Source organism: Cherax quadricarinatus, chromosome 44, assembly GCF_038502225.1.
Source record: "Cherax quadricarinatus isolate ZL_2023a chromosome 44, ASM3850222v1, whole genome shotgun sequence".
NCBI lineage: Eukaryota > Metazoa > Arthropoda > Malacostraca > Decapoda > Parastacidae > Cherax > Cherax quadricarinatus.
The window spans coordinates 736,288-746,000 of record NC_091335.1 but is presented as its reverse complement, the minus strand read 5'-3'; positions in this window follow the sequence as shown (position 1 = coordinate 746,000).

The following is a 9,713-nucleotide window of genomic DNA, read 5'->3' as shown; positions in this document are numbered from 1 at the left end:
ACATTGACCAGCTGGAGCCTTTATCCGGGTTCATTATCACCAAGCTGAGGTCCATGAAGCTAATGTTTTTTGTATATTCACGGTGAGGGCTTGATCCGTATGGGTCTACCCCCTCTGGAGAATGAGGGCAGTCGAGGTTGATCCGAGGAAGTGAAAGGTAGGCTCTAGTTCTTGGGACCAAGAAACTCTAATCTGCTTTAAGGCAGCTCCCCTCAGGGGACCGAAATCAACACTTATTGAACCTTTCAGTTAATATTTTTTTATATATGTACACTTATATGTGGATTTGCAAGAAAATTCTATTCGTGTACGAAAATGCTGATGATCTTATAGACTACTGCCTGAAATTGTACAATATTTGCTTAAATCTCTTATTTAAATTAAGTGAAAAGTCATGATACCGAAACTCGGACACCGTCACGATCACTCCACTGGACCGGTCCTTCAAGTAGTACCTAGTGACGCTCATGGTACCTACTGTTGTCAGTGGTACTTAGTGGTGTCAGTGGTACCTAGTGGTGTCAGTGGTACCTAGTGGTGTCAGTGGTACCTAGTGTTGCCAGTGATACCTAGTGGTGCCAGTGGTACCTAGTGGTGTCAGTGGTACCTAGTGGTGTCAGTGGTACCTAGTGTTGCCAGTGATACCTAGTGGTGCCAGTGGTACCTAGTGTTGCCAGTGATACCTAGTGGTGCCAGTGGTACCTAGTGTTGCCAGTGATACCTAGTGGTGTCAGTGGTATGTAGTGATACTCAGTGATTAGGAAGATACTGTAGAACATGTCTTAGTCTATGGTATCTTACTAGGTATCCCTCAAGGAAGACCTTAAAAGAGTTGTCTGCATTTCTTTTTTTTTTTTTTTTTTGCTTTTCTTTATTATTTTACTCGTAACTCGAGAACCGCTCATGCAGTCATCTTAAAAACTGCAATGTGTGTGTACGGTAATAAGGACCAGATTCTGGGACCAACTGGTATGGCAATACAAGGACCCCAATGAAAAAATACATGGACCTTAATGGAGGTAAGTCACTTTAACTTGACTCACGAAATCATCATGATAGTCTGGAATTTTGAGACTCTGACCGTGGGTTCAAACCCTATCCGTAATATGGTTTGTTTGCAATCGTGTCATTACGATTTCGTGAGTCATGTTTACGGCTTTGAGGGGACTTGAGCTAGAGCTCGTCACGGCCACGCTAGCGGGAGATTTGCCTGTAAAAATCTTGCATTTGTGGACATAGTGGTGCCTATGTTAACCTTCCTATGGTGTAGAAATACATAGTTGGACGAATCTTATTGAAGCTAGCTGGCCCAGTAGCTAACGCGACGGTCTGGAGTTTTGAGACTCTCTGGCCACGGGTTCAAACCCTACCCGTGATATCTACCTGGAGTCTACCTAGAGGACATTCTGGGGATCAACGACCCCTCGGCCCGGTCCATGACCAGGTCTGCCAGTGGATCAGTTCCTGATCATCGAGGCTGTTACTGCTGGCCGCACGCAATCCAACGTACGAACCACAGCCCGGCTGATCCGGCACCGTCTTTAGGTATCTGTCCAGCTCCTTCTTGAAGACAACCAGGGGTTTTCCCATAATGCCCCTTATTGCTGGTGGGAGGCTGTTGAACAGTCTTGGGCCCCGGACACTTATTGTGTTTTCTCTTAGTGTACCAGTGACGCCCCTACTTTTCAATGGGGGTATGTTGCATCGCCTGTTAAGTCTTTTGCTTTCGTATGGAGTGATTGCTGCGTGCATATTAGGGACCAGTCCCTCCAGAATCTTCCAGGTGTAGATTATGATATATCTCTCTCGCCTGCGCACTAGTGAGTACAAGTCAAGTGCTTCCAGTAGTCAAGGTGTTTGATGGAACTTATATGTGCAGTAAAGGTTCTCTGTACATTCTCTAGCTCTGCAATTTCACCTGACTTGAATGATTTGTTAAGTCACTTTGTCTGACTTTTTTGGGCTGTCTGACTTTTTTGGGTATATCCTCCCTCCAGGAGGGTATACCTGGAGGGTGTTCAGGGGTCAGTGCCTCCGCAACCCAGTCCATGACCAGTCCTTGTGGTGGATCAGGGCCTGATGAACCAGGTTGTTACTGCTGGCCACACACAAACCAACATATGAACCACAGCCCAGTTGTGGATAATTTACGCTATGTATGATAATTGTACATACATGTATGTGTGCCTGAATATACTTACTGCAGGAGTTTTGTGACCAAAGTTATTGAACTCATTCCTAGTATTACCTGGAGTTTACCTCGAGAGAGTTCCGGGGGTCAACGCCCCCGCGGCCCGGTCTGTGACCAGGTTTCATGGTGGATCTTGCAATGACTCAGATAACTTGCAAAACTCTCAACAGGACAGCTTCCAAAGTTCAATAATTGAACGACGGTGGAGAGTGAAAGTCAGGTGTGTAGTAGGTACATAGTTGACCATTTTATGTGTAAAATAGTGCAAAAGTTGGAATACTGTTTAGTCATCAAGATTAAAATATATGCATCTTCATCTGAATGGCTTCAATATTTAATAGGTGATTCATCTTATGGACAGGAAATTTGCCAATGCAATAAATGTTTCTTTAAAACTTGGAATTATTGGAATTTTTATCATAGACTATCTTAAAAAACACGCAAAATAACAACAAATCTTAGATTATTGCAGAAAATTTTAAGATTGGTATAAAAAATGAAAGAAAATTAAAAAATGCATTGAAAAACTTTCGTTTTCATAGCGTATTTAAATTTTTTTGAGTTGAGTGAACCCTTATATACTGGACATTATGGAAGAGCCATCCATCTGTTAGCTACAGTTTTCTTAGTCCATCCAAAATATTCTCCAATAAACAACTGGAGTATATCTGAATGGCTTAAAATTTTATTGGTTGATTTATTATAAAAATGAATAAAATTTTGGAGGGTTTAGGCTTTATAGGTACAAATTTAATAATATTTTAACCTGGTTAATAAACTTAAAATTGTTGGAGGTCTGTGTAATAGTTGAGGAACACAGCTAACACAGCTAACACAGCTAACACAGCTAACACAGCTAACACAGCTTGTGGTCAGCTTTAAGCTTTTAGTGCTGTTGTTTATCTCAGAAGCTTCATCTTTCATCAGAAAAATAGTTTCATGAAACAAGTGGATAATGTCCTTCTTGATAACAAGTCAAAGTTTGACTGCGTGATACCTGCATGATACCTGCGTGATACCTGCGTGATACCTGCGTGATACCTGCGTGATACCTGCGTGTCACCTGCGTGATACCTGCGTGACACCTGCGTGACACTTGCGTGACACCTGCGTGATACCTGCATGATACCTGCGTGATACCTGCGTGATACCTGCGTGATACCTGCGTGTCACCTGCGTGATACCTGCGTGACACCTGCGTGACACCTGCGTGATACCTGCGTGATACCTGCGTGATACCTGCGTGATACCTGCGTGATACCTGCGTGATACCTGCTTGACACCTGCGTGACACTTGCGTGACACCTGCGTGATACCTGCGTGATACCTGCGTGATACCTGCGTGATACCTGCGTGATACCTGCGTGATACCTGCGTGATACCTGCTTGACACCTGCGTGACACTTGCGTGACACTTGCGTGACACCTGCGTGATACCTGCGTGATAAATGCGTGATACCTGCGTGATACCTGCGTGACACCTGCGTGACACCTGCGTGATACCTGCGTGATACCTGCGTGATACCTGCATGATACCTGCATGATACCTGCGTGATACCTGCGTGACACCTGCATGACACCTGCGTGATACCTGCGTGATACCTGCGTGATACCTGCGTGATACCTGCGTGATACCTGCATGATACCTGCGTGACACCTGCGTGATACCTGCGTGATACCTGCGTGACACCTGCATGATACCTGCATGATACCTGCGTGATACCTGCGTGATACCTGCGTGACACCTGCGTGACACCTGCATGATACCTGCGTGACACCTGCATGATACCTGCGTGACACCTGCGTGACACCTGCGTGACATCATGACCTCTCCAACAAATTTGTATATTACGCATACCTGACTTCTCAGATACCTGACTTCTCAGATACCTGACTTCCCAGACACCTGACTTCCCAGACACCTGACTTCTCAGATACCTGACTTCCCAGACACCTGACTTCCCAGACACCTGACTTCCCAGACACCTGACTTCCCAGACATCTGACTTCCCAGATACCTGACTTCCCAGATACCTGACTTCCCAGACACCTGACTTCCCAGACACCTGACTTCCCAGACACCTGACTTCCCAGACACCTGACTTCCCAGACACCTGACTTCCCAGACACCTGACTTCCCAGCCTTGCTTCCCAGACACCTGACTTCCCAGACACCTGACTTCTCAGACACCTGACTTCCCAGACACCTGACTTCCCAGCCTTGCTTCCCAGACAGCTGACTTCTCAGACACCTGACTTCCCAGACGCCTTACTTCCCAGACACCTTACTTCTCAGATACCTGACTTCCCAGACACCTGACTTCCCAGACACCTGACTTCTCAGACACCTGACTTCCCAGACACCTGACTTCCCAAACACCTGACTTCCCAGACACCTGACTTCCCAGCCTTGCTTCCCAGACACCTGACTTCCCAGACACCTGGCTTCCCAGACACCTGACTTCCCAGATACCTGACTTCCCAGACACCTGACTTCCCAGACACCTGACTTCCCAGACACCTGACTTCCCAGACACCTGACTTCCCAGACACCTGACTTTTCAGACACTTGACTTCCCAGACACCTGACTTCCCAGCCTTGCTTCCCAGACACCTGACTTCCTAGCCTTGCTTCCCAGACACCAGACTTCCCAGACACCTGACTTCCCAGACACCTGGCTTCCCAGACACCTGACTTTCCAGACACCTGACTTCCCAGACACCTGACTTCCCAGATACCTGACTTCCTAGACACCTGACTTCCCAGCCTTGCTTCCCAGACACCTGACTTCCCAGACACCTGACTTCTCAGACACCTGACTTCCCAGACACCTGACTTCCCAGACACCTGACTTCCCAGACACCTGACTTCCCAGCCTTGCTTCCCAGACACCTGACTTCTCAGACACCTGACTTCCCAGATACCTGACTTCCCAGACACCTGACTTCCCAGACACCTGACTTCCCAGATACCTGACTTTCCAGACACCTTACTTCCCAGACACCTTACTTCCCAGATATCTGACTTCCCAGACGCCTGACTTCTCAATCACCTGACTTCTCAGACACCTGACTTCCCAGACACCTGACTTCCCAGACACCTGACTTCCCAGACACCTGACTTCCCAGCCTTGCTTCCCAGACACTGACTTCCCAGACACCTGACTTCCCAGGCACCTGGCTTCCCAGACACCTGACTTCCCAGATACCTGACTTCCCAGACACCTGACTTCCCAGACACCTGACTTCCCAGACACCTGACTTCCCAGACACCTGACTTCCCAGACACCTGGCTTCCCAGATACCTGACTTCCCAGACACCTGACTTCCCAGACACCTGACTTCCAAGACACCTGACTCCCCAGACACCTGACTTCCCAGACACCTGATTTCCCAGACACCTGACTTCCCAGACACCTGACTTTCTCTCTCCTCTTTATCAGAGGAACACTCAAATTCCTCACACACTAGTTTTTTTTACCACCTGGCTTTAGAACCTTGATTCATTACCTGGCTTTAGAACCTTGATTCATTACCTGGCTTTAGAACCTTGACTCATTACCTGGCTTTAGAACCTTGACTCATTACCTGGCTTTAGAACCTTGATTCATTACCTGGCTTTAGAACCTTGACTCATTACCTGGCTTTAGAACCTTGACTCATTACCTGGCTTTAGAACCTTGATTCATTACCGATTCATGGCCCGGTGGCCTGGTGGCTAAAACTCCCGCTTCACACACGGAGGTCCCGGGTTCGATTCCCGGCGGGTGGAAATTCCGACACGTTTCCTTACACCTGTTGTCCTGTTCACCTAGCAGCAAATAGGTACCTGGGTGTTAGTCGACTGGTGTGGGTGGCATCCTGGGGGACAAGATTAAGGACCCCAATGGAAATAAGTTAGACAGTCCTCGATGACGCACTGACTTTCTTGGGTTATCCTGGGTGGCTAACCCTCCGGGGTTAAAAATCCGAACGAAATCTTATCTTATCTTATCTTACCTGGCTTTAGAACCTTGATTCATTACCTGGCTTTAGAACCTTGATTCATCACTTGGCTTTAGAACCTTGATTCATTACCTGGCTTTAGAACCTTGATTCATTACCTGGCTTTAGAACCTTGATTCATTACCTGGCTTTAGAACCTTGGTTCATCACCTGGCTTTAGAACCTTGATTCATTACCTGGCTTTAGAACCTTGGTTCATCACCTGGCTTTAGAACCTTGATTCATCACTTGGCTTTAGAACCTTCATTCATTACCTGGCTTTAGAACCTTGGTTCATCACCTGGCTTTAGAACCTTGGTTCATTACCTGGCTTTAGAACCTTGATTCATTACCTGGCTTTAGAACCTTGGTTCATCACCTGGCTTCAGAACCTTGATTCATTACCTGGCTTTAGAACCTTGGTTCATCACCTGGCTTCAGAACCTTGATTCATTACCTGGCTTTAGAACCTTGGTTCATCACCTGGCTTCAGAACCTTGATTCATTACCTGGCTTTAGAACCTTGGTTCATCACCTGGCTTTAGAACCTTGATTCATTACCTGGCTTTAGAACCTTGATTCATCACCTGGCTTTAGAACCTTGATTCATTACCTGGCTTTAGAACCTTGGTTCATCACCTGGCTTTAGAACCTTGATTCATTACCTGGCTTTAGAACCTTGATTCATTACCTGGCTTTAGAACCTTGATTCATTACCTGGCTTTAGAACCTTGATTCATCACCTGGCTTTAGAACCTTGATTCATTACCTGGCTTTAGAACCTTGATTCATCACCTGGCTTTAGAACCTTGATTCATCACCTGGCTTTAGAACCTTGATTCATTACCTGGCTTTAGAACTTTGATTCATTACCTGGCTTTAGAATCTTGACTCATTACCTGGCTATAGAACCTTGATTCATTACCTGGCTTTAGAATCTTGACTCATTACCTGGCTTTAGAACCTTGATTCATTACCTGGCTTTAGAACCTTGACTCATTACTTGGCTTTAGAACCTTGACTCATTACCTGGCTTTAGAACCTTGACTCATTACCTGGCTTTAGAACCTTGATTCATTACCTGGCTTTAGAACCTTGACTCATTACCTGGCTTTAGAACCTTGATTCATTACCTGGCTTTAGAACCTTGACTCATTACATGGCTTTAGAACCTTGATTCATTACCTCGCTTTAGAACCTTGATTCATTACCTGGCTTTAGAACCTTGACTCATTACCTGGCTTTAGAATCTTGACTCATTACCTGGCTTTAGAACCTTGATTCATTACCTGGCTTTAGAATCTTGACTCATTACCTGGCTTTAGAATCTTGACTCATTACCTGGCTTTAGAACCTTGACTCATTACCTGGCTTTAGAATCTTGACTCATTACCTGGCTTTAGAACCTTGACTCATTACCTGGCTTTAGAATCTTGACTCATCACCTGGCTTTAGAATCTTGACTCATTACCTGGCTTTAGAACCTTGATTCATTACCTGGCTTTAGAACCTTGACTCATTACCTGGCTTTAGAACCTTGACTCATTACCTGGCTTTAGAATCTTGACTCATCACCTGGCTTTAGAATCTTGACTCATTACCTGGCTTTAGAACCTTGATTCATTACCTGGCTTTAGAACCTTGACTCATCACCTGGCTTTAGAACCTTGACTCATTACCTGGCTTTAGAACCTTGACTCATCACCTGGCTTTAGAACCTTGATTCATCACCTGGCTTTAGAACCTTGGTTCATCACCTGGCTTTAGAACCTTGGTTCATCACCTGGCTTTAGAACCTTGGTTCATCACCTGGCTTTAGAACCTTGGTTCATCACCTGGCTTTAGAACCTTGGTTCATCACCTGGCTTTAGAACCTTGGTTCATCACCTGGCTTCAGAACCTTGGTTCATCACCTGGCTTCAGAACCTTGGTTCATCACCTGGGTTCAGAACCTTGACTCATCACCTAGCTTCAGAACCTTGGTTCATCACCTGGCTTTAGAACCTTGGTTCATCACCTGGCTTCAGAACCTTGACTCATCACCTGGCTTTAGAACCTTGGTTCATCACCTGGCTTTAGAACCTTGGTTCATCACCTGGCTTTAGAACCTTGGTTCATCACCTGGCTTCAGAACCTTGGTTCATCACCTGGGTTCAGAACCTTGGTTCATCACCTGGCTTCAGAACCTTGGTTCATCACCTGGCTTTAGAACCTTGGTTCATCACCTGGCTTTAGAACCTTGGTTCATCACCTGGCTTCAGAACCTTGGTTCATCACCTGGGTTCAGAACCTTGGTTCATCACCTGGCTTCAGAACCTTGGTTCATCACCTGGCTTCAGAACCTTGACTCATCACCTGGGTTCAGAACCTTGACTCATCACCTGGGTTCAGAACCTTGGTTCATCACCTGGCTTCAGAACCTTGGTTCATCACCTGGCTTTAGAACCTTGGTTCATCACCTGGCTTTAGAACCTTGGTTCATCACCTGGTTTTAGAGCCTTGGTTCATCACCTGGCTTCAGAACCTTGGTTCATCACCTGGGTTCAGAACCTCGTATCAATACTGTTATACCATTATTACTTAATGGGGGATTTTACAGCGCCTTGGGTAAGTATGGAAGACATTTAGGCTTAATTCAGGGAATTGGAGAACAGACCCAATTCCCTGGATCAAGAGCCCCTCATCAGCATCAATGAACCTCCCTAGAGAGGGTCAATAGCCAGTTTATTCAGGAACCAGTACACTTAAATACATTACATAAATTATCATATATAGCAGTATATATGTACATTACCTACCAGGGTAACTTATTCCCTTATAAGCTGGACAGGCCCATGAGTGGGTGTGGCTTAGGCCTACCTAATATGGACCGTTAGGCCTATAGCAGTGTTCCTTTGTTTCTGTGGTCTTGTGTGACTGTGGTAATCTGGTACTTGTGAGTCAGTCTATTAATTTATATCTAAAAATGTCTAATATCAAGTTGGTTGTTGTGATGGGTATTGTTTTATGGTAAGTAACCTAAGTCAGTGTAAAATAACGTGATGAAGCAACCTTTCTCCGCCAGGGGTAGATATGGGACTGACATACCTCTACTTGTTGATAAATGGTTCAAAGAACCGTCTAGTTGATAAATTAGCCACATGTGTAACACTTGGGTGTCTTTATTGAGGAAATGTTTCGCCACACAGTGGCTTCATCAGTCCTGTATGAAGACTGGTGAAGATCAGGAGTTTGAGGTAATCAGTTCCTCAACCTGGAGTTGATTACATTAACTCCAGGTTGAGGGACTGATTACCTTAGACTCCGCTTCACCATTCTTCTTTGTATAGGTGACCCCGTGGCCTGGCTGGCAAAGCTCTCATTTCACACTCGGAGGTCCCGGGTTCGATTCCCGGCGGGGTGGAAACATTTCGATGCATTTCCTTACACCTGTTGTCCTATTCACCTAGCAGCAAGTAGGTACCTCGGTGTTAGTGGACTGGTGTGGGTCGCATCCTGGGGGACAAGACTGAGGACCACAATGGAAATAAGTTAGACA